The sequence below is a fragment of the Oncorhynchus masou genome, unplaced genomic scaffold, assembly GCF_036934945.1.
Source record: "Oncorhynchus masou masou isolate Uvic2021 unplaced genomic scaffold, UVic_Omas_1.1 unplaced_scaffold_1910, whole genome shotgun sequence".
In the NCBI taxonomy this organism is placed as follows: Eukaryota; Metazoa; Chordata; class Actinopteri; order Salmoniformes; family Salmonidae; genus Oncorhynchus; species Oncorhynchus masou.
In genome coordinates this window covers 34092-54767 of record NW_027008408.1, presented here as the reverse complement: position 1 = coordinate 54767, position 20676 = coordinate 34092, and the positions used below count along the sequence as shown (strand labels likewise).

The 20676-nt window shown below is 46.9% G+C and overlaps 1 pseudogene; it reads left to right on the top strand.

The window, feature by feature from the left end:
* The window catches only part of LOC135532567 (serine/threonine-protein kinase SMG1-like), a 90939-nt pseudogene that overhangs the window by 39616 nt on the left and 30647 nt on the right, over positions 1 to 20676 (top strand).

Below are 20676 nucleotides of genomic sequence, written 5' to 3'. Positions count from 1 at the left end.
CCTGCCTCTCCTCTCTCTCGCTCTCTCTCCCTGCCTCTCCTCTCTCTCCTGCCTCTCCTGCCTCTCCACTCTCTCCTGCCTCTCTCCTGCCTCTCCTCTCTCTCTCCTGCCTCTCCTCTCTCTCTCTCCTGCCTCTCCTCCCTCTCCACTGTAGCAGTAAGCTGCTGTCAGAGCTGCGTCAGGAAGCAGCGGTATGCCTGGGTCTCCTTTGCACCGCTCTGAGCTATGAAACAGAGCGCATCTTCAAGTGGATGTTTGTCAAGTTCAGCTCCAGCACCCGGACGAGGTCAGGCTGCTGTACCTGGTGGCAGCGTACCGAGCCCTGGAGGCAGCCGGGGAGAGGAAGGCCTTCTCACCTGTCATGCAGGTAGGAGGAACCAGTGCCCTGTTCATAGTGTCTCACAGTAGGAGGAACCAGGGCCCAGTTCATAGTGTCTCACAGTAGGAGGAACCAGGGTCCTGTTCATAGTGTCTCACAGTAGGAGGAACCAGGGCCCTGTTCATAGTGTCTCACAGTAGGAGGAACCAGGGCCCTGTTCATAGTGTCTCACAGTAGGAGGAACCAGGGCCCTGTTCATAGTGTCTCACAGTAGGAGGAACCAGGGCCCAGTTCATAGTGTCTTACAGTAGGAGGAACCAGGGCCCAGTTCATCATGTCTCACAGTAGGAGGAACCAGGGCCCTGTTCATAGTGTCTCACAGTAGGAGGAACCAGGGCCCTGTTCATAGTGTCTCACAGTAGGAGGAACCAGGGCCCTGTTCATAGTGTCTCACAGTAGGAGGAACCAGGGCCCTGTTCATAGTGTCTCACAGTAGGATGAACCAGGGCCCAGTTCATAGTGTCTCACAGTAGGAGGAACCAGGGCCCTGTTCATAGTGTCTCACAGTAGGAGGAACCAGGGCCCAGTTCATAGTGTCTCACAGTAGGAGGAACCAGGGCCCAGTTCATAGTGTCTCACAGTAGGAGGAACCAGGGCCCAGTTCATCGTGTCTCACAGTAGGAGGAACCAGGGCCCTGTTCATAGTGTCTCACAGTAGGAGGAACCAGGGCCCTGTTCATAGTGTCTCACAGTAGGAGGAACCAGGGCCCAGTTCATAGTGTCTCACAGTAGGAGCAACCAGGGCCCTGTTCATAGTGTCTCACAGTAGGAGGAACCAGGGCCCAGTTCATAGTGTCTCACAGTAAGAGGAACCAGGGCCCTGTTCATAGTGTCTCACAGTAGGAGGAACCAGGGCCCTGTTCATAGTGTCTCATAGTAGGAGGGCTGACTTGGGATCAGTTTGGCCTTTTTAAGATCACAATGAATAAGATGACATTGACGAGGGGGGGGGGGGTGCCTGATCCTAGATCAGCACTCGTACCCTGATACGTTGTTGTTATAAGGCCCAGGGTTGTTGTTAGGGACGGTTCCGTTGAGAGAGGGGCAGGGTGGGTGACTGACCGTCTGTGGCGGCCATGTTTTGTGTCAGCTGGTGATGAGTAGCCTGCAGTCCATCCTGGAGAACCTGGACACGCCGGAGCTGCTGTGTCAGAGCGTCCGCTGCATCCTGCAGGTGGCCCGCTGCTACCCACACGTCTTCAGCACCAACTTCAGAGTGAGTGGTCACACACACACACACACACACACACGTCTTCAGCACCAACTTCAGAGTGAGTGGTCACACACACACACACACACACACACACACACACACACACACACACACACACACACACACACACACACACACACGTCTTCAGCACCAACTTCAGAGTGAGTGGTCACACACACACAACACACTCATGCGCCAACTTCAGACGTCAAATGTGAGCATCTGGTGGTGTTTTTTCTGTCTCCTACTGCCTGGCTCGCTCCCTCTCTCTCTACCTCGTCTCCTACTGCCTGGTTCTCTCCCTCTCTCTCTATCCCTCGTCTCTTACTGCCTGGCTCGCTCCATCTCTACCTTGTCTCCTACTGCCTGGCTCGCTCCATCTCTACCTCGTCTCCTACTGCCTGGTTCTCTCCTCTCTCTCTACCCCGTCTCCTACTGCCTGGCTCGCTCCATCTCTACCTCGTCTCCTACTGCCTGGTTCTCTCCTCTCTCTCTACCTCGTCTCCTACTGCTTGGCTCGCTCCCTCTCTCTCTACCTCGTCTCCTACTGCCTGGTTCTCTACCTCGTCTCCTACTGCCTGGCTCGCTCCATCTCTACCTCGTCTCCTACTGCTTGGCTCGCTCCCTCTCTCTACCTCGTCTCCTACTGCTTGGCTCGCTCCCTCTCTCTCTACCTCGTCTCCTACTGCCTGACTCTCTCCCTCCCTCTCTACCTCGTCTCCTCCTGCGTGGTTCTCTCCTCTCTCTCTACCTCTGTCTCCTATTGCCTGGTTCTCTCCCTCTCTCTCTACCCCGTCTCCTACTGCCTGGTTCTCTCCCTCTCTCTCTACCTCTGTCTCCTATTGCCTGGTTCTCTCCCTCTCTCTACCCCGTCTCCTACTGCCTGGTTCTCTCCCTCTCTCTCTACCTCGTCTCCTACTGCCTGGTTCTCTCCCTCTCTCTCTACCTCGTCTCCTACTGCCTGGTTCTCTCCCTCTCTCTCTACCTCGTCTCCTCCTGCCTGGTTCTCTCCCTCTCTCTCTACCTCGTCTCCTACTGCCTGGTTCTCTCCCTCTCTCTCTACCTCGTCTCCTCCTGCCTGGTTCTCTCCCTCTCTCTCTACCTCGTCTCCTCCTGCCTGGTTCTCTCCCTCCCCTCTCTACCTCGTCTCCTCCTGCCTGGTTCTCTCCCTCTCTCTCTACCTCGTCTCCTCCTGCCTGGTTCTCTCCCTCCCTCTCTACCTCGTCTCCTCCTGCCTGGTTCTCTGTCTCTACCAGCAGGTCTTCTTAATGTCCCCCAGAGTGGTCTACAGTGAAGTATGTGTGTTGTGTTGACCTTGCCTGTTGTGTGTGGTAGGATACGGTGGATATCTTGGTGGGCTGGCACATTGACCACACACAGAAACAGTCTCTGACTCAGCAGGTCTCAGGTGAGTAGACACACACGTTTTCCATCTTCCTGTTAGTATAGATTATAATCGGACTTCAGTGGGGTTGGACAGGTTTCTGCACGTCTGTAGTGGACATCAGTGTATGTTTTACACAAAAAATGGAGTGCAGCCGTCCGGACCTCTCTGAACACCGAATACGGACCCCGGGGCAAAATGAGTTGGACCCCTCTGGTTTTACACAAGTCAAGTGTGTGTGAACTGTGTGTGTGTGGAACTGTGTGTGTGTGAACTGTGTGTGTGTGAACTGTGTGTGTGTGAACTGTGTGTGTGTGAACTGTGTGTGTGTGAACTGTGTGTGTGTGAACTGTGTGTGTGTGAACTGTGTGTGTGTGAACTGTGTGTGTGTGAACTGTGTGTGTGTGAACTGTGTGAACTGTGTGTGTGAACTGTGTGAACTGTGTGTGTGTGTGTGTGAACTGTGTGTGTGTGTGTGTGAACTGTGTGTGTGTGTGAACTGTGTGTGTGTGTGTGAACTGTGTGTGTGTGTGAACTGTGTGTGTGTGTGAACTGTGTGTGTGTGTGTGTGTCAACTGTGTGCAGGCTGGCTGCAGAGCCTGGAACAATTCTGGGTAGCAGACCTGACCTTCTCCACCACGCTGTTGGGACAGTTTCTAGAGGACATGGAGGCCTACGCAGAGGTCAGTAACACACACACACACACACACACACACACACACACACACACACACACACACACACATAGAATAAGTCTAGGGGTTTAACACCACAACATGTAGAATAAGTCTAGGGGTTTAACACCACAACAACATGTAGAATAAGTCTAGGGGTTTAACATGTAGAATAAGTCTAGGGTTTAACACCACATGTAGAATAAGTCTAGGGGTTTAACATGTAGAATAAGTCTAGGGGTTTAACACCACATGTAGAATAAGTCTAGGGTTTAACACCACAACAACATGTAGAATAAGTCTAGGGGTTTAACACCACAACAACATGTAGAATAAGTCTAGGGGTTTAACACCACATGTAGAATAAGTCTAGGGGTTTAACACCACATGTAGAATAAGTCTAGGGGTTTAACACCACATGTAGAATAAGTCTAGGGGTTTAACACCACATGTAGAATAAGTCTAGGGGTTTAACACCACATGTAGAATAAGTCTAGGGGTTTAACACCACCACAACATGTAGAATAAGTCTAGGGGTTTAACACCACAACAACATGTAGAATAAGTCTAGGGGTTTAACACAACAACAACATGTAGAATAAGTCTAGGGGTTTAACACCACAACAACATGTAGAATAAGTCTAGGGGTTTAACACCACAACAACATGTAGAATAAGTCTAGGGGTTTAACACCACAACAACATGCAGAATAAGTCTAGGGTTTAACACCACAACAACATGCAGAATAAGTCTAGGGGTTTAACGCCACAACAACATGTAGAATAAGTCTAGGGTTTAACACCACCACAACATGTAGAATAAGTCTAGGGTTTAACACCACAACAACATGTAGAATAAGTCTAGGGTTTAACACACCAACATGTAGAATAAGTCTAGGGTTTAACACCACCACAACATGTAGAATAAGTCTAGGGTTTAACACCACAACAACATGTAGAATAAGTCTAGGGGTTTAACACCACAACAACATGTAGAATAAGTCTAGGGTTTAACACCACAACAACATGTAGAATAAGTCTAGGGGTTTAACACAACATGTAGAATAAGTCTAGGGGTTTAACGCCACAACAACATCTAGAATAAGTCTAGGGTTTAACACAACAACAACATGTAGAATAAGTCTAGGGGTTTAACACCACAACGACATGTAGAATAAGTCTAGGGGTTTAACACAACAACGACATGTAGAATAAGTCTAGGGGTTTAACACAACGACATGTAGAATAAGTCTAGGGTTTAACGCCACAACAACATCTAGAATAAGTCTAGGGGTTTAACACCACCACAACATGTAGAATAAGTCTAGGGGTTTAACACCACAACGACATGTAGAATAAGTCTAGGGGTTTAACACCACAACGACATGTAGAATAAGTCTAGGGGTTTAACACCACAACAACATGTAGAATAAGTCTAGGGGTTTAACACCACAACACATGTAGAATAAGTCTAGGGGTTTAACACCACAACGACATGTAGAATAAGTCTAGGGGTTTAACACCACAACGACATGTAGAATAAGTCTAGGGGTTTAACACCACAACGACATGTAGAATAAGTCTAGGGTTTAACACCACAACGACATGTAGAATAAGTCTAGGGTTTAACACCACAACAACATGTAGAATAAGTCTAGGGTTTAACACAACATGTAGAATAAGTCTAGGGGTTTAACACAACATGTAGAATAAGTCTAGGGGTTTAACACAACATGTAGAATAAGTCTAGGGGTTTAACACAACAACAACAACATGTAGAATAAGTCTAGGGTTTAACACCACAACAACAACATGTAGAATAAGTCTAGGGTTTAACACCACAACAACATGTAGAATAAGTCTAGGGGTTTAACACCACCACAACATGTAGAATAAGTCTAGGGTTTAACACCACAACAACATGTAGAATAAGTCTAGGGATTTAACACCACAACAACATGTAGAATAAGTCTAGGGTTTAACACCACAACAACATGTAGAATAAGTCTAGGGGTTTAACACCACAACAACATGTAGAATAAGTCTAGGGGTTTAACACCACAACAACATGTAGAATAAGTCTAGGGGTTTAACACAACATGTAGAATAAGTCTAGGGGTTTAACACAACATCATGTAGAATAAGTCTAGGGTTTAACACCACAACATGTAGAATAAGTCTGGGGGTTTAACACCACAACAACATGTAGAATAAGTCTAGGGGTTAACACCACAACAACATGTAGAATAAGTCTAGGGGTTAACACAACATGTAGAATAAGTCTAGGGTTTAACACAACATGTAGAATAAGTCTAGGGGTTTAACACAACATGTAGAATAAGTCTAGGGTTTAACACAACATGTAGAATAAGTCTAGGGGTTTAACACAACATGTAGAATAAGTCTAGGGTTTAACACAACATGTAGAATAAGTCTAGGGTTTAACACCACAACATGTAGAATAAGTCTAGGGGTTTAACACCACAACAACATGTAGAATAAGTCTAGGGGTTTAACACCACAACAACATGTAGAATAAGTCTAGGGTTTAACACAACATGTAGAATAAGTCTAGGGGTTTAACACAACAACAACAACATGTAGAATAAGTCTAGGGGTTTAACACAACAACAACAACATGTAGAATAAGTCTAGGGTTTAACACCACCACAACATGTAGAATAAGTCTAGGGTTTAACACCACAACAACATGTAGAATAAGTCTAGGGATTTAACACCACAACAACATGTAGAATAAGTCTAGGGTTTAACACCACAACAACATGTAGAATAAGTCTAGGGGTTTAACACCACAACAACATGTAGAATAAGTCTAGGGGTTTAACACCACAACAACATGTAGAATAAGTCTAGGGGTTTAACACAACATGTAGAATAAGTCTAGGGTTTAACACAACATCATGTAGAATAAGTCTAGGGGTTTAACACCACAACATGTAGAATAAGTCTAGGGGTTTAACACCACAACAACATGTAGAATAAGTCTAGGGGTTAACACCACAACAACATGTAGAATAAGTCTAGGGGGTTAACACAACATGTAGAATAAGTCTAGGGGTTTAACACAACATGTAGAATAAGTCTAGGGTTTAACACAACATGTAGAATAAGTCTAGGGTTTAACACAACATGTAGAATAAGTCTAGGGTTTAACACAACATGTAGAATAAGTCTAGGGGTTTAACACCACAACATGTAGAATAAGTCTAGGGGTTTAACACCACAACATGTAGAATAAGTCTAGGGGTTTAACACCACAACATGTAGAATAAGTCTAGGGGTTTAACACCACAACAACATGTAGAATAAGTCTAGGGGTTTAACACAAACATGTAGAATAAGTCTAGGGGTTTAACGCCACCACAACATGTAGAATAAGTCTAGGGGTTTAACACCACAACAACATGTAGAATAAGTCTAGGGGTTTAACACCACAACAACATGTAGAATAAGTCTAGGGGTTTAACACCACAACAACATGTAGAATAAGTCTAGGGGTTTAACACCACAACAACATGTAGAATAAGTCTAGGGTTTAACACCACAACAACATGTAGAATAAGTCTAGGGGTTTAACACAACATGTAGAATAAGTCTAGGGGTTTAACACAACATCATGTAGAATAAGTCTAGGGGTTTAACACCACAACATGTAGAATAAGTCTGGGGTTTAACACCACAACAACATGTAGAATAAGTCTAGGGGTTAACACCACAACAACATGTAGAATAAGTCTAGGGGTTAACACAACATGTAGAATAAGTCTAGGGGTTTAACACAACATGTAGAATAAGTCTAGGGGTTTAACACAACATGTAGAATAAGTCTAGGGTTTAACACAACATGTAGAATAAGTCTAGGGGTTTAACACAACATGTAGAATAAGTCTAGGGTTTAACACCACAACATGTAGAATAAGTCTAGGGGTTTAACACCACAACATGTAGAATAAGTCTAGGGGTTTAACACCACAACATGTAGAATAAGTCTAGGGTTTAACACCACAACAACATGTAGAATAAGTCTAGGGTTTAACACAACATGTAGAATAAGTCTAGGGTTTAACCACCACAACATGTAGAATAAGTCTAGGGGTTTAACACACAACAACATGTAGAATAAGTCTAGGGGTTTAACACCACAACAACATGTAGAATAAGTCTAGGGGTTTAACGCCACAACAACATGTAGAATAAGTCTAGGGGTTTAACGCCACCACAACATGTAGAATAAGGGGTTTGAATACTTCCTGTTGCAGGGGAACATGTTGGTGTCGCTGACATCCTGTTGTATTAACATTACATTTGAAACATCATGAACAAATCTATGGACTTCCTGTCCCACGTTGTCTCCAGGACCTGGGTCACGTGGGTTCTGGCGAGGCGGTAGACGAGGACATCCCTCCTCCCACGGTGTCTCTGCCCAAACTGGCCGCCCTGCTGAGGGTGTTCAGCACCGTGGTGCGCTGCATCGGACAGCGCTTCAACCCCATTAGAGGACCGCCCATCACACAAGCATACGTCTCTGATGTAAGGAGAGACACACACACACTCAGGCATACGTCTCTGATGTAAGGAGAGACACACACACACACACACACACACACCCATCACACAGGCATACGTCTCTGATGTAAGGAGAGACACACACACAGGCATACGTCTCTGATGTACGGAGAGACACACACACACACACACACACAGGCATACGTCTCTGATGTACGGAGAGACACACACACACACACACAGGCATACGTCTCTGATGTACGGAGAGACACACACACACGCACACACACACACACACCCATCACACAGGCATACGTCTCTGATGTACGGAGAGACACACACACACACACACACACACACACACACACACACACCCCCATCACACAGGCATACGTCTCTGATGTACGGAGAGACACACACACACTCAGGCATACGTCTCTGATGTAAGGAGAGACACACACACACTCAGGCTTACGTCTATGATGTAAGGAGAGACACACACACACACACACACACACACACACACACACACACACACCACATCACACAGGCATACGTCTCTGATGTAAGGAGAGACACACACACACACACACACACACTCAGGCATACGTCTCTGATGTAAAGAGAGACACACACACACACACACACACTCAGGCATACGTCTCTGATGTAAGGAGAGACACACACACATACACACACATTCAGGCATACGTCTCTGATGTAAGGAGAGACACACACACACACACACACACACCCACACTCAGGCATACGTCTCTGATGTAAGGAGAGACACACACACACACACACTCAGGCATACATCTCTGATGTAAGGAGGGGAGAAAGACACACACACACACACACACACAACACACACTCAGGCATATGTCACATACATCTCTGATGTAAGGAGAGAGAACACACACCCCCATCACATCCATCACAGGCATACGTCTGTAAGGCGAGATGGGGAGAAAGACACACAGACTCTCATAATTAACCAGGCATATGTCCATATCATTTCCTCCCAACACAACCTTACCTACTCCCTCTCCCTCTCCTTCCTCCCTCTACTCCCTCTCTCCTTCCTCCCTCTACTCCCTCTCTCCTTCCTCCCTCTACTCCCTCTCTCCTTCCCTCCCCCTCTACTCCCTCTCTCCTTCCTCCCTCTACTCCCTCTCTCCTTCCTCCCTCTACTCCCTCTCTCCTTTCTCCCTCTACTCCCTCTCTCTTTCCTCCCTCTACTCCCTCTCTCCTTACTCCCCTCTCCTTACTCCCTCTCTCCTTACTCCCTCTCTCCTTACTCCCTCTCTCCTTCCTCCCTCTCTCCTTACTCCCTCTCTCCTTCCTCCCTCTCTCCCTTACTCCCTCTCTCCTTACTCCCTCTCTCCTTACTCCCTCTCTCCTTACTCCCTCTCTCCTTCCTCCCTCTCTCCTTACTCCCTCTACTCCCTCTCTCCTTCCTCCCTTTCTCCAGGTTTTGAACCGGGTGTTGGCATGTGTGTCGACGGCCAAGCAGGTGTTGTTCTCTGAGCCGGTGTTGACGGCGGGGAATGAGTGTGTGTGTGTCCTGCTGGTGAGCTTGGAGCCGTCCGCACAGCTGACCGACGCCGTCATCACCTTACGGTCTGGACCAGCTGGATGCCTGCCGGGCCTGTGGCCCAGAGTACAGCCTGGCCGTCCTCAGCCTCATCACATTGGTAAGAACTGGTTCTAATACTGGTTTGCATTCGACCGGGGACTGTTTTATACGGCCGGGGACTGTTTTATACGGCCGGGACTGTTTTATACCCGGGGACTGTTTTATACGGCCGGGGACTGTTTTATACGGCCGGGGACTGTTTTATACGGCCGGGGACTGTTTTATACCTGGGACTGTTTATACGGCCGGGACTGTTTTATACCTGTTTTATACGGCCGGGGACTGTTTTATACGGCCGGGGCTGTTTTATACGGCCAGGGGGCTGTTTTATCTGACGGGGGCTGTTTGATCTGCCCTGTTTGATCCGACCGGGGCTGTTTTGATCTTGATCCGGGGGCTGTTTTATACCTGTTTGATCTGACCGGGGCTGTTTTATACCTGTTTGATCCGACCGGGGACTGTTTTATGACCGGGGGCTGTTTTATACGGCCGGGGACTGTTTTATACCTGTTTTATACGGCCGGGGACTGTTTTATAAGGCCGGGGACTGTTTTATACCTGTTTTATACGGCCGGGGACTGTTTTATACGGCCGGGGACTGTTTTATACCTGTTTTATACGGCCGGGGACTGTTTTATACGGCCGGGGACTGTTTTATACGGCCGGGGACTGTTTAATACCTGTTTTATACGGCCGGGGACTGTTTTATACCTGTTTTATACGGCCGGGGACTGTTTTATAAGGCCGGGACTGTTTTATACCTTGTTTTATACGGCCGGGTATGTTTTAAACCTGTTTGATCCGGCCGGGGACTGTTTTATACCTGTTTTATACGGCCGGGGACTGTTTTATACCTGTTTTATACGGCCGGGGACTGTTTTATACGGCCGGGGACTGTTTTATACGGCCAGGGACTGTTTTATACGGCCGGGGACTGTTTTATACCTGTTTCATACGGCCGGGGACTGTTTCATACGGCCGGGGACTGTTTCATACGGCCGGGGACTGTTTTATACGGCCGGGGACTGTTTTATACGGCCGGGGACTGTTTTATATACCCGGGGACTGTTTATACGGCCGGGGACTGTTTTATACGGCCGGGGACTGTTTTATACATACGGCCGGGGACTGTTTTATACCTGTTTTATACGGCCGGGGACTGTTTCATACGGCCGGGGACTGTTTTATACCTGTTTCATACGGCGGGGACTGTTTCATACGGCCGGGGACTGTTTTATACCTGTTTCATACGGCCGGGGACTGTTTTATACCTGTTTCATACGGCCGGGGACTGTTTCATACGGCCGGGGACTGTTTCATACGGCCGGGACTGTTTTATACGGCCGGGGACTGTTTCATACGGCCGGGGACTGTTTCATACGGCCGGGGACTGTTTTAAACCGGTTAGGACGAATGTTTCCTCAAACAGCAAATTTCAGGTCTTGTGAGCGAGAAACTTGAATGCTGCGTCAATATAGGCCTTCATTCTGAAACATGTTGACAATTTTGTGCATGTCTGCCCGAATGCAGAGAACTGGTTGGTCATTCAACGTGTTGCCTCTCCTAATAATAACCCCATATCGATTATCTGCTTCTAATGGTCTCTCCTCTCTCTCTCTGTGTGTTGTAGATTGTGGACCAGATCAACACTAAGCTTCCAGCGTGGTTTGTGGAGAAGCTGCTGGCTCCCACATCACAGCTCCTGGAGCTACGCTTCAACAGGGACAGAGAGGTGGGTGTGTTTGTCAGGGATGTGACAAATGGAAACACGTTCTTGACTTTTAAACTGCCGTTTTCAAGTTAAAACGATAAGAAAAATGTGTATAATTGTGACCTATGGGGCTAATGAAGTTCCATCTACCACAGCCATAGGCTGAATCTCAAACCCAACACTTGGGCCCCTAAGCCCTTTATCGAGTGGCCACTTGCTGTTGTGTTCGATAGTGATCATTTGAGTCTGCAAGAGTTTTTTCCAAAAGGAGCATTGAGACGATGCACACTAATGTCACAGATGTTTTTTTACTTTATTTTTACCTTTATTTAAAAGGCAAGTGGGGCGGCAGGGTAGCCTAGTGGTTAGAGCGTTGGACTAGTAACCGGAAGGTTGCGAGTTCAAACCCCGACAAGCCCAACATCCTTAGCTAGCTAACATTACATCTCTGTGTTTATCAGAGCCCAACATCCTTAGCTACCTAACAAATCCCCGAGCTGACAAGGTACAAATCTGTCGTTCTGCCAATGAACAGGCAGTTAACCCACGGTTCCTAGGCCGTCATTGAAAATAAGAATTTGTTCTTAACTGACTTGCCTGGTTAAATAAAGGTAAAAAAATAAATAAAATAAAAAGTCAGTTAAGAACAAATTCTTATTTTCAATGACAACCCACTGTTCCTAGGCCGACTGCCTGTTCAGGGGCAGAATGACAGATTTGTACCTTGTCAGCTCGTTTGTTAGCTAGCTAAGGATGTTGGGCTCTGATAAACACTGATGTAATGTTAGCTAGCTAAGGATGTTGGGCTCTGATAAACACAGATAAACACAGCTGTAATGTTAGCTAGCTAAGGTTGTTGGGCTCTGATAAACACAGATGTAATGTGAGCTAGCTAAGGATGTTGGGCTTTGATAAACACTGATGTAATGTTAGCTAGCTAAGGATGTTGGGCTCTGATAAACACAGATGTAATGTGAGCTAGCTAAGGATGTTGGGCTCTGATAAACACTGATGTAATGTTAGCTAGCTAAGGATGTTGGGCTCTGATAAACACAGCTGTAATGTTAGCTAGCTAAGGATGTTGGGCTCTGATAAACACAGATGTAATGTGAGCTAGCTAAGGATGTTGGGCTCTGATCAACAGAGATATGTAATGTTAGCTAACTAATGATGTTGGGCTCTGATAAACAGCGAGATGTAACGTTAGCGAGCTAAGGATGTTGGGCTCTGATAAACAGAGATATGTAATGTTAGCTTGCTAAGGATGTCGGGCTCTGATAAACACAGATGTAATGTGAGCTAGCTAAGGATGTTGGGCTTTGATAAACACTGATGTAATGTTAGCTAGCTAAGGATGTTGGGCTCTGATAAACACAGATGTAATGTGAGCTAGCTAAGGATGTTGGGCTCTGATAAACACTGATGTAATGTTAGCTAGCTAAGGATGTTGGGCTCTGATAAACACAGCTGTAATGTTAGCTAGCTAAGGATGTTGGGCTCTGATAAACACAGATGTAATGTGAGCTAGCTAAGGATGTTGGGCTCTGATCAACAGAGATATGTAATGTTAGCTAACTAATGATGTTGGGCTCTGATAAACAGAGAGATGTAACGTTAAACGAGCTAAGGATGTTGGGCTCTGATAAACAGAGATATGTAATGTTAGCTTGCTAAGGATGTCGGGCTCTGATAAACACAGATGTAATGTTAGCTAGCTAAGGATGTTGGGCTCTGATAAACACAGATGTAATGTTAGCTAGCTAGCTAAGAATGTTGGGCTCTGATAAACAGATGTAATGTTAGCTAGCTAAGGATGTTGGGCTCTGATAAACAGAGAGATGTAATGTGAGCTAGCTAAGGATGTTGGGCTCTGATAAACAGATGTAATGTTAGCTAGCTAAGGATGTTGGGCTCTGATAAACAGATGTAATGTTAGCTAACTAAGGATGTTGGGCTCTGATAAACAGATGTAATGTGAGCTAACTAAGGATGTTGGGCTCTGATAAACAGATGTAATGTGAGCGAACTAAGGATGTTGGGCTCTGATAAACAGATGTAATGTTAGCTAGCTAAGGATGTTGGGCTCTGATAAACACAGATGTAATGTGAGCTAACTAAGGATGTTGGGCTCTGATAAACAGATGTAATGTTAGCGAGGTAAGGATGTTGGGCTCTGATAAACAGATGTAATGTTAGCTAACTAAGGATGTTGGGCTCTGATAAACAGATGTAATGTTAGCTAGCTAAGGATGTTGGGCTCTGATAAACAGAGAGATGTAATGTTAGCTAGCTAAGGATGTTGGGCTCTGATAAACAGAGAGATGTAATGTTAGCTAGCTAAGGATGTTGGGCTCTGATAAACAGATGTAATGTTAGCTAACTAAGGATGTTGGGCTCTGATAAACAGATGTAATGTTAGCTAGCTAAGGATGTTGGGCTCTGATAAACAGATGTAATGTTAGCTAACTAAGGGTGTTGGGCTCTGATAAACAGATGTAATGTGAGCTAGCTAAGGGTGTTGGGCTCTGATAAACAGATGTAATGTTAGCGAGGTAAGGATGTTGGGCTCTGATAAACAGATGTAATGTGAGCTAACTAAGGATGTTGGGCTCTGATAAACAGATGTAATGTTAGCTAGGTAAGGATGTTGGGCTCTGATAAACACAGATGTAATGTTAGCTAGCTAAAGGATGTTGGGCTCTGATAAACAGATGTAATGTGAGCTAACTAAGGATGTTGGGCTCTGATAAACAGATGTAATGTTAGCTAGCTAAGGATGTTGGGCTCTGATAAACAGATGTAATGTTAGCGAGCTAAGGATGTTGGGCTCTGATAAACAGATGTAATGTTAGCTAGCTAAGGATGTTGGGCTCTGATAAACAGATGTAATGTTAGCTAGCTAAGGATGTTGGGCTCTGATAAACAGATGTAATGTTAGCTAGCTAAGGATGTTGGGCTCTGATAAACAGATGTAATGTTAGCTAGCTAAGGATGTTGGGCTCTGATAAACAGAGATGTAATGTTAGCTAGCTTAGTATGTTGGGCTCTGATAAACAGATGTAATGTTAGCTAGCTAAGGATGTTGGGCTCTGATAAACAGATGTAATGTTAGCTAACTAAGGATGTTGGGCTCTGATAAACAGATGTAATGTTAGCTAGCTAAGGATGTTGGGCTCTCTAGGTGATGTCAGCAGCCCTGGGTGTTGGGCTCTGATAAACAGATGTAATGTTAGCGAGCTAAGGATGTTGGGCTAGGTGATGTCAGCAGCCCTGGGTGTTGGGCTCTGATAAACAGATGTAATGTTAGCTAACTAAGGATGTTGGGCTCTGATAAACAGATGTAATGTTAGCTAACTAAGGATGTTGGGCTCTGATAAACAGATGTAATGTTAGCTAACTAAGGGTGTTGGGCTCTGATAAACAGATGTAATGTGAGCTAGCTAAGGGTGTTGGGCTCTGATAAACAGATGTAATGTTAGCTAACTAAGGATGTTGGGCTCTGATAAACAGAGAGATGTAATGTTAGCTAGCTAAGGATGTTGGGCTCTCTCTCTCTCTCAGGTGATGTCAGCAGCCCTGGGTGTTGGGCTCTGATAAACAGATGTAATGTTAGCTAGCTAAGGATGTTGGGCTCTCTCTCCAGGTGATGTCAGCAGCCCTGGGTGTTGGGCTCTGATAAACAGATGTAATGTGAGCTAGCTAAGGATGTTGGGCTCTCTCTCTCCAGGTGATGTCAGCAGCCCTGGGTGTTGGGCTCTGATAAACAGATGTAATGTTAGCTAACTAAGGATGTTGGGCTCTGATAAACAGAGAGATGTAATGTTAGCTAGCTAAGGATGTTGGGCTCTCTCTCTCTCCAGGTGATGTCAGCAGCCCTGGGTGTTGGGCTCTGATAAACAGATGTAATGTTAGCGAGCTAAGGATGTTGGGCTCTCTCTCTCCAGGTGATGTCAGCAGCCCTGGGTGTTGGGCTCTGATAAACAGATGTAATGTTAGCTAAGGATGTTGGGCTCTCTCTCTCCAGGTGATGTCAGATGGGTGTTGGGCTCTGATAAACAGATGTAATGTTAGCTAACTAAGGATGTTGGGCTCTGATAAACAGATGTAATGTTAGCTAGCTAAGGATGTTGGGCTCTGAGGTGATGTCAACCCTGGGTGTTGGGCTCTGATAAACAGATGTAATGTTAGCTAGCTAAGGATGTTGGGCTCTCTCTCTCTCAGGTGATGTCAGCAGCCCTGGGTGTTGGGCTCTGATAAACAGATGTAATGTTAGCTAACTAAGGATGTTGGGCTCTGATAAACAGATGTAATGTTAGCTAACTAAGGATGTTGGGCTCTGATAAACAGATGTAATGTGCTAAAGGATGTTGGGCTCTGATAAACAGATGTAATGTGAGCTAGCTAAGGATGTTGGGCTCTGATAAACAGATGTAATGTTAGCTAACTAAGGATGTTGGGCTCTGATAAACAGATGTAATGTTAGCTAGCTAAGGATGTTGGGCTCTCTCTCTCTCCAGGTGATGTCAATAAACAGATGTAATGTTAGCTAAGGATGTTGGGCTCTCTCTCTCCAGGTGATGTCAGATGGGTGTTGGGCTCTGATAAACAGATGTAATGTGAGCTAGCTAAGGATGTTGGGCTCTCTCTCTCCAGGTGATGTCATGTTTGGGCTCTGATAAACAGATGTAATGTTAGCTAGCTAAGGATGTTGGGCTCTGATAAACAGATGTAATGTTAGCGAGCTAAGGATGTTGGGCTCTCTAAACTCCAGGTGATGTCATAAACAGATGTAATGTTAGCCTAAGGTGTTGGGCTCTGATAAACAGATGTAATGTTAGCGAAGGATGTAAACATGTTGTGCTCTCTCTCTCCAGGTGATGTCAGCAGCCCTGGGTGTTGGGCTCTGATAAACAGATGTAATGTTAGCTAGCTAAGGATGTTGGGCTCTGATAAACAGAGAGCTAGCTGTTGGGCTCTGATAAACAGATGTAATGTTAGCGAAAGGATGTCTGATAAACAGATGTAATGTTAGCTAGCTAAGGATGTTGGGCTCTCTCCAGATGATGTCACAGCCCTGGGATGTTGGGCTCTGATAAACAGATGTAATGTTAGCTAGCTAAGGATGTTGGGCTCTGATAAACAGATGTAATGTTAGCTAGCTAAGGATGTTGGGCTCTGATAAACAGATGTAATGTTAGCTAGCTAAGGATGTTGGGCTCTGATAAACAGATCTCCAGGTGATGTCAGCAGCCCTGGGTGTTGGGCTCTGATAAACAGATGTAATGTTAGCGAAAGGATGTTGGGCTCTCTCTCTCTCTCCAGGTGATGTCAGCAGCCCTAGCTCTCTCTCTCTCAGGTGATGTCAGATCCCTGGGTGTTGGGCTCTGATAAACAGATGTAATGTTAGCTAGCTAAGGATGTTGTGCTCTCTCTCTCCAGCAGCAGCCCTGGGTGTTGGGCTCTGATAAACAGATGTAATGTTAGCGAGCTAAGGATGTTGGGCTCTCTCTCTCCAGGTGATGTCAGCAGCCCTGGGTGTTGGGCTCTGATAAACAGATGTAATGTTAGCGAGCTAAGGATGTTGGGCTCTCTCTCCCCAGGTGATGTCAGCAGCCCTGTGTTGGGCTCTGATAAACAGATGTAATGTTAGCGAGGTAAGGATGTTGTGCTCTCTCTCTCTCTCCCCAGGTGATGTCAGCAGCCCTGGGTGTTGGGCTCTGATAAACAGATGTAATGTTAGCGAGCTAAGGATGTTGGGCTCTCTCTCTCCAGGTGATGTCAGCAGCCCTGGGTGTTGGGCTCTGATAAACAGATGTAATGTTAGCTAGCTAAGGATGTTGGGCTCTCTCTCTCTCTCCAGGTGATGTCAGCAGCCCTGGGTGTTGGGCTCTGATAAACAGATGTAATGTTAGCTAGCTAAGGATGTTGGGCTCTGATAAACAGATGTAATGTTAGCTAGCTAAGGATGTTGGGCTCTCTCTCCAGGTGATGTCAGCAGCCCTGGGTGTTGGGCTCTGATAAACAGATGTAATGTTAGCGAGATAAGGATGTTGGGCTCTCTCTCTCTCTCTCTCAGGTGATGTCAGCAGCCCTGTTTGGGCTCTGATAAACAGATGTAATGTTAGCGAGATAAGGATGTTGGGCTCTCTCTCTCCAGGTGATGTCAGCAGCCCTGGGTTTGGGCTCTGATAAACAGATGTAATGTTAGCGAGATAAGGATGTTGGGCTCTGATAAACAGATGTAATGTTAGCGGATAAGGATGTTGGGCTCTCTCTCTCAGGTGATGTCAGCAGCCCTGGGTGTTGGGCTCTGATAAACAGATGTAATGTTAGCTAGCTAAGGATGTTGGGCTCTGATAAACAGATGTAATGTTAGCTAGCTAAGGATGTTGGGCTCTCTCTCTCCCAGGTGATGTCAGCAGCCCTGGGTGTTGGGCTCTGATAAACAGATGTAATGTTAGCTAGGTAAGGATGTTGTGCTCTCTCTCTCCAGGTGATGTCAGCAGCCCTGGGTGTTGGGCTCTGATAAACAGATGATATAATGTTATGGGCTCTCTCTCTCTCTCCAGGTGATGTCAGCAGCCCTGGGTGTTGGGCTCTGATAAACAGAGATGTAACGTTAGCTAGCTAAGGATGTTGGGCTCTCTCTCTCTCCAGGTGATGTCAGCAGCCCTGGGTGTTGGGCTCTGATAAACAGAGAGATGTAATGTTAGCTAACTAAGGATGTTGGTCTCTCTCTCTCCAGGTGATGTCAGCAGCCCTGGGTGTTGGGCTCTGATAAACAGAGAGATGTAATGTTAGCTAACTAAGGATGTTGGTCTCTCTCTCTCTCCAGGTGATGTCAGCAGCCCTGGGTGTTGGGCTCTGATAAACAGAGAGATGTAATGTTAGCTAACTAAGGATGTTGGTCTCTCTCTCTCCCAGGTGATGTCAGCAGCCCTGGGTGTGTACCAGTCTGTTTTGAGCCTGAAGAACATCCCCATTCTGGAAGCGGCATATAAACTGGTTCTAGGAGAGATGGCCTGTGCCCTGTCCAGCCTTCTGGCGCCCCTGGGCCTCTCCCCCGACCCCCTGGTACCCCCTCCCCCGACCCCTCCACCCTTTCCCGGCATCCAGCACCCTGTCTTCGCCCCCTTACCCTCACTCCAGAGAGGGCAGAGTTCACCCTCATCTTCAACCTGTCAGCCCTCACCACCATCGGCAACACCAAGAACTCACTCATAGGGGTATGTCGGATTAACACACACACACACACACACACACACACACACACACACACACACACACACACACACACACACACACACACATTTCTGGCCCAAATACTGAGAACGCACTCATAGGGGTATGTTACATAACACACACACTGCACTACCATCAGCAACACCAAGTAACATGACTGAACTGGAACTTAAAATGTACCTCTGGCTTGTCTCCCCTCCCTCTGCCCCCTCCCTCTGCCCCCTCTCCCTCTGCCCCCCCCCTCCCTCTGCCCCCCCTTTTCCCTCTGCCCCCTCTCCCTCTGCCCCCTCTCCCTCTGCCCCCTCTCCCTCTGTCCCCTCTCCCTCTGCCCCCTCCCCTCTGCCACCCCCCTCCCTCTGCCCCTCTGCCACCCTCCCTCTGCCTCCCTCTGCCCCTCTGCCACCCCCCTCTGCCCCTCTGCCACCCCTCCCTCCCTCTGCCCCCCTCTCCCTCTGCTCTCCCTCTGCCCCTGCTCCTCCCTCTGCCCCTGCTCCTCCCTCTGCCCCTCCTCCTCCCTCTGCCCCTCCCTCCCTCTGCCCCTCCCTCCCTCTGCCCCCCTCCCTCTGCCCCCTCTCCCCCTCCCTCCCTCTGCCCCCTCTCCCCCTCCCTCTGTCTCCCCCCCCCTCTCTGTAGATGTGGGCTCTGTCTCCGACGGTGTTTTCGTTGTTGAGTCAGAACCTGATGTTGGTCCACTCTGACCTGGCCGTCTACCACCCTGCTGTACAATATGCTGTGTTATATACCCTGTACTCACACTGTACCAGGTAACACCCACTACCACCCTGCTGTTATATACCCTGTACTCACACTGTACCAGGTAACACACACTACCACCCTGCTGTTATATACCCTGTACTCACACTGTACCAGGTAACACACACTACCACCCTGCTGTTATATACCCTGTACTCACACTGTACCAGGTAACACACACTACCACCCTGCTGTTATATACCCTGTACTCACACTGTACCAGGTAACACACACTACCACCCTGCTGTTATATACCCTGTACTCACACTGTACCAGGTAACACACACTACCACCCTGCTGTTATATACCCTGTACTCACACTGTACCAGGTAACACACACTACCACCCTGCTGTTATATACCCTGTACTCACACTGTACCAGGTAACACACACTACCACCCTGCTGTTATATACCCTGTACTCACACTGTACCAGGTAACACACACTACCACCCTGCTGTTATATACCCTGTACTCACACTGTACCAGGTAACACACACTACCACCCTGCTGTTATATACCCTGTACTCACACTGTACCAGGTAACACACACTACCACCCTGCTGTTATATACCCTGTACTCACACTGTACCAGGTAACACACACTACCACCCTGCTGTTATATACCCTGTACTCACACTGTACCAGGTAACACACACTACCACCCTGCTGTTATATACCCTGTACTCACACTGTACCAGGTAACACACACTACCACCCTGCTGTTATATACCCTGTACTCACACTGTACCAGGTAACACACACTACCACCCTGCTGTTATATACCCTGTACTCACACTGTACCAGGTAACACACATACCACCCTGCTGTTATAGACCCTGTACTCACACTGTACCAGGTAACACACACTACCGCCCTGCTGTTATATACCCTGTACTCACACTGTACCAGGTAACACACACTACCACCCTGCTGTTATAGACCCTGTACTCACACTGTACCAGGTAACACACACTACCACCCTGCTGTTATATACCCTGTACTCACACTGTACCAGGTAACACACACTACCACCCTGCTGTTATATACCCTGTACTCACACTGTACCAGGTAACACACACTACCACCCTGCTGTTATATACCCTGTACTCACACTGTACCAGGTAACACACATTACCACCCTGCTGTTATATAC